Raw genomic sequence first — 5,248 nt, 5'->3', positions numbered from 1 at the left:
TTTGCGTCAGCTTTGGAGATGGGGATACCCAAGAAGGGGCGCCTTAGCCCGCATAAAGTGAAAGTCTCACATTTGATGACAATGCTGAGGTGCGCAGGGCAGAGCAATCGCAGTGCATGTTGTGTCACTTGTCTATAGTGCATGCCATGTCTTTTGGGTGTCCTGTGTCACAGGTCTTTTGCCTTAGCCCTTTGATGTGCTTGCAGTCATGCTTTCCACCCTGAGTTCTCTCTCCTTGTTGTATCCTCTCGTTTGTCGTCTCCTCTGTCATGGGTGCCTGCATGGGTTTGGCCCAGAGCTGCTCTGCCCTGCTGCATACCCTGGCATATCGGTGTAACAGAACAAGGCTTGGGGACTTGAAATTTGTAATGTAGGGAGTCGTTTGTCCTCTAGATGATATTTCTAGATTGTCACAAGATGGCTGGAGCTGTGAAGTTCTCATGCAGCCCTTTGACTTTTGTCATCACTTTCTTGAAGATGCAGGCAGATTAAATCCATGCCAGAGCCCCCCATACCGTGTGAGGGGGTTCCCACATGAAGGTCGGTCACTGTTTGTCTTTGCAGGGCAAACATAAATGGTGGCTGTGTTACAGGATTGTTCTTTGTCTTTGTTCTTAGGAGGTAAAGCCAGATTTCAGCAGTCAAGGTCAAGTGAATGAGGTAAGAAGTCATTGGTGGAAAGAACCACATGTTATTCCTTGGGCGCTAAGTTCTGGTACAGCTCTAAGCATCCATTGTCATTTGTGTGTTTCAGGCCGTACCACTGTCTTAGGCCGTGCCCCTCACCGACCGGCCGACGGTCCTGTCTCGCTTCCCTTGTTAGTACTCTGTGAGTATCATGGGGCTCTGTGACGAAGCCTTTACCTTTTCCATGTGAGGGTACCATCCAGGTTGCCTTTGGCAACGGCTGAGGAGTTGCAATAAGTTGGGGAGGGAGGGAGGGGGAGCGCGGGTCTGCTCAAGTTTTAGCAATGCTACCTCACCTCGTCTCCACTCAACTCAGGTATACCCTACAACGATGGTGCTGGCCTTGGAGCGCGGCCAGAGCATGCGGCCCAAGGACTCCAGCCTTTTTAGGAGACGGTGAGTGGCAGAATTGACGGGTTTTGGCTGAGGTGCCACTAAGCTCATGCACTGATGTTTGTTTGGTTTTCTTTATTGTAGCTGACTAAGAGATAACCAGCCTGGTGAAGGCACCAGCTGCCTGCATGGTGAGGCGGCCGCCTTTTGCACCCGAGGCAGATTGACATCCCCAGACATCCAAGAGGTAAGTTGAGACCTGTGACCCACAGAGGGGGTGAAAGCGGGGTGTCGAGTTGGCACTCACCGGAGGTATTTTTGAGTCAGATTTGGAGGTGGGGATACCCAAGAAGGGACCCCTTAGGACCCATAAAGCTTAAGTCTTGCTTTTGATCACAGTGCCGAGGTGCGCAGGGCAAAGCAGTCCCGGTACATGTCACGTGTCTATTGTGCGTTCTCTGTCTTTTGTGCATCTCATGTCACAGGTCTTTTGCCTTAGTCCTTTGAGGTGCCAAGCATGTGCCTTTTCACTTTGCGGGTATTGTCCAGGCCACCTCCAGAGTCGGATGAAGATTTGAGGTGCGCCAGGGTAGCAGTGTAGAGGAGCCCTGGGGATTAATCTTCTGGAGGGTGATAGTCACGTTTTCTGTTTTGTCGTCTTAGGTACCATGAGCCGGTGTGGAGCCGAAGTTTGGAAACGGCCGGTAAGCAATTAGCCTTTGCAGTTACGAGGGAGGGGGGTGTTGCAGAAGGGGTCATTTTTGGGACATCTCATTGCAGTCTGAAGTTTCTTTCTGAATTTTCACAGCCTCCAAAGCAGACTACAGGGAATGTACTGATGTCCACAGCGCCCACGTGTTCTTTTCTGTCGAGGATGGATTTTTTCCTCTCATCTCTGAAAGCTAAGTGCTGGGACTGGTGGTTGGGAGAAGGGAAAAACCTTTGGAATCACAGGAGGCAATCTGAAGTTAGCTTAGAGGAGAGGGCTGTAGTGGGATGGGTCCCTTGGAAGTAAAGGGAGAGGGTTTCTCCTTAGCATCACCTGACCCTTTGCCGGGCAGAGCAGTTCCATACCCATGTTTTTGCAAGCTTTGTGCTTTGAGTCTTGATGTCATCGCAGATCTTTTTGCCTGAGGAGCCTGCCTTTGGGTCCGGAGCGGTCGCCCAGCAGTCATCACCTCTTTCTCTAGGCCTACTGAACTTCTTGAGCATCCTCTTAACAGCTTTGGCACTAACTTCTCGTAAGGAGTTGTTTCACTGTCACGTGTTATTGCTATAGAGCCGTCTTTCCTTTGGCATCATCACTTTCTGGCTCATCTTGCAGCAGGAATCTTGGGTCCATCAGGTGAAACTACTGGGCAGTTTTAACTTCTCTCTGTGTTACGTAGTTTGTGTCTATGTTGTGTAGTTTGTGTCTGTCGGGGTCCCTTCCCCGCCCTGTAGCCCTGGGAGCCCTGAGGGAGGCACGGGATTTCCCTGCCCCTGGTCAGCCTCGTTCCCCATTGGTTGGTTTGTGTTTCCCTGTGCAGGCAAAGGAGCTTGGGGGCTGACTGTAACAGTTCCTCGGCAGATCCCGGCCATGCGGCTGGAGAAATAAACATCTCTGAAACATCTAGCAAGAATCCGTCTATATATATTTCTTTTCCACGGGACTCCTGGTTTGATATAGGCGTGTTGCAGTATCCCCACTGTAACATGTGTCCACCCTATTCTGTGTCCTAGGGCTTCGTTATGTCTTGATGCTTTATCGGCATTGTTCTGGGCCGTATTGGCAGCGGGGGGGGGGTGTCTCTCCTTGTGTACTTTCCCAGATTGGGCTTATTCCGGCATCTTTACATTTTTACTTTTTGAGACCAGAGGAAGTGCAGGAGATGTTCTCATCCATCTTCCTTCTCACTTTTGGTAGTGCCTTCTGTTCACATCCTATTCCCTTAGACTTCTATATGGAGCATATTAGACCCTCCTCATGTGACTGTGGTAGTTCTGTAGGTTTTGTTGCCTTAAAGCATATCGGGCTCAAGAATTAATCTTCCAGAGAGTTATCTCAAGCCCTCTTGTCATCTTTGCTTATATTTGGCGCACCACCTTGTCCATGTGCTCTTTGCAGTTGGAGCTGCCCTGCCCTGGCAGGGTAATGGTTAAGAAGAACAGTTATAAAACTTAAAGGTTCATATCTTTTCTATGGGGTTTTGGGTAGAAAATTTATGGGCCTAGCGTGGAGATAACTCCTAGCCTTCGGCCCCTCACTGACCGCCTCATGTTGTCTCTTAGGTCCCTGAGGTGGCTTTGGATCTCTGTGGTCACTGATGCTACCAATTTTCCCAGAATCTACCGTTTGGTGTCGAGGAGCAGCAGCTGGAAGATGTGCTGAAGCATCTTCATCCGTAGAGTTTTTTGAGTAAGGGCCGCAGTGAGTGTGTGTTAGCTGAAGAGTGTGTGACTGTGTGTGTCTGTGAGAGTTGTCTGTCTTTCTGCTTCTGTCTGCCTGTGAGAGCATGTGTGTTGATGGGTTCTAATGTTGTATGTGAGATATTTGCCTTTCAGGTTTTTCAACACATTTTTAAATTTTGAATTAAAAAAACCCCAGCCAGGTTTGTTCCTCCCCCCCAGGTTTTTTTCCTTCGGTCCTGGCCGGTCTGCGAGGCGACGTTCATCGCCAAAGTTTGGGTGCGGACCGTGCCGGCGATGGGGTTTTGTGAGGCAGGATGATTTGGAGGCTCCTGGGAACCACATTCCCATAGAGCGCCGAGGGTTAGTGGAGCGGTCAAGATGAGAGCAAGGGTGGGTTTGTGTGTAAGCTAAAGGAGGTGTGGGTGGTGGATGACTGTTATGTTCTCTACATGTTGCTGTTTTGGGTTTCTTATAACAATAAAAGAAAATGTAATAAACTTTCTAGAAACAGTAGCATTGTTTTATTGTATTGATATGTATTTGGCTTGCATTGCCCTGTATTGTTCTGTATTGGTGTTTGCCACTGAATTTCCATGTATTGCTCCGTGTGTAAATTGGACTTTTGCCAGCATGTATATGGATTGTATTCGTACTTGTGTTTGTATACGTTATTTCCACATTTTGCTGAAGTGTAAATAAAAAAATTCAATGGAGAAAGAAGTTCCAAAGAACTCGCTCAGAACAGGGAAAGAAGAGAAAGCGCACAGACTTTCAATGCAGTACTCTAAAACCGGCGAGAGATTTAGTCTCTGTCGGAGCAAAAGCTCCTCTGGACTCAGGCCCAGAGGGAAGCCAAAGCACGGGGATTGAATTTAAACCTTTGGACAGGCTGAGATACATGAAGCCACACCAAAGTGAAATAGAAACATAGATTTTTAACTTCAGTAGACATATATGCTAAGTGCCTTAAACATTAAAAAGCTGTAGCAGAGACCTTAAACACAGTTCTTGCTGCAGCAGTGTTACCTTTTCACAGAATTCTTTACTTTAGACAAAATATAGATAGAATTACACTGTTCATATTTTTTAGATAGACTGTTCACATAAACAATAAGAGCCGATAGAAACTGCATACGCAAATCTGTGTAATACCTATGTAGTACTTGTGTAAGGCTTACGACTGTTAGAATCAGGCCAGGATAGGTTAAGAAAAACTGGAATCGTGTATTAATCTTATTGGTCAGTTAACAAATATAATCCACACTTCTGTAAGAAAAAATATAGAGTGTATAGTACATTGTATAGAGTGCATCAAGTATAGTGTGTATAGTATATAGAGTATATGGAGCATATAGAACATATAGAAGAGGCTGTTTTTGCCTGCTGTTGCTGCTTGGCTTTATCATGTAACCCCCTCTGAACTCTGCCTTCAAGAAAACTATGAGACTATGAAATAAAGAACTTAGCAGAACAGCAGCCTCCTCTGCTCCGTTACCCCGGTCCGAGAAGGAAGGGTACCCCGTCAAAAGCTCAACAAGTCTCGTATATCAAATCTCAAAAGTCACATGCATACTTATGGAACACTTTCTAGTTTAAAAAAATATTTCAAAAACCAACCCTGACAGTTTACCTGCACCTGGCATCAACTATCTATTATCTATGGAAAGGAAAGCCCAGTGCCTCAGCGTGTCAGGTGCAGACAATGAGCCGTCCAGGGAAGGAGCAGCAAATCCTTTCTGCACCTGCCCTCACACTTGGACCGGCAACAACCCCAGGTGTGAGCCGTGAGAATGATGAGGGGGCAGAGCAGCCCCAGGTGTGAGCTGTGACGGTGAGG

The 5,248-nt window shown here is 47.3% G+C and overlaps 1 long non-coding RNA gene across 4 annotated transcripts; it reads left to right on the top strand.

Moving 5' to 3' along the window:
* The first annotated feature begins 484 nt into the window (after positions 1 to 484).
* Positions 485 to 4,685, top strand: LOC138105390 (uncharacterized). Of its 4 annotated transcripts, none has more exons than XR_011148919.1 (9): positions 485 to 540; positions 619 to 660; positions 755 to 829; positions 1,004 to 1,083; positions 1,165 to 1,267; positions 1,506 to 1,599; positions 1,684 to 1,724; positions 1,808 to 3,418; positions 3,631 to 4,685. It is a non-coding gene; the product is annotated as an uncharacterized lncRNA (long non-coding RNA). The 4 variants fall into 4 exon arrangements; XR_011148533.1 differs by having other exon boundaries at positions 486 to 540; positions 1,829 to 3,418; XR_011148968.1 differs by lacking the exon at positions 1,506 to 1,599 and having other exon boundaries at positions 486 to 540.
* The last annotated feature ends 563 nt before the right edge of the window (positions 4,686 to 5,248 follow it).

The sequence above is a fragment of the Aphelocoma coerulescens genome, chromosome 1, assembly GCF_041296385.1.
Source record: "Aphelocoma coerulescens isolate FSJ_1873_10779 chromosome 1, UR_Acoe_1.0, whole genome shotgun sequence".
NCBI classification, from domain to species: Eukaryota; Metazoa; Chordata; class Aves; order Passeriformes; family Corvidae; genus Aphelocoma; species Aphelocoma coerulescens.
The sequence above is the reverse complement of the archived record's forward strand: the minus strand, read 5'-3'. Positions and strand labels throughout refer to the sequence as shown.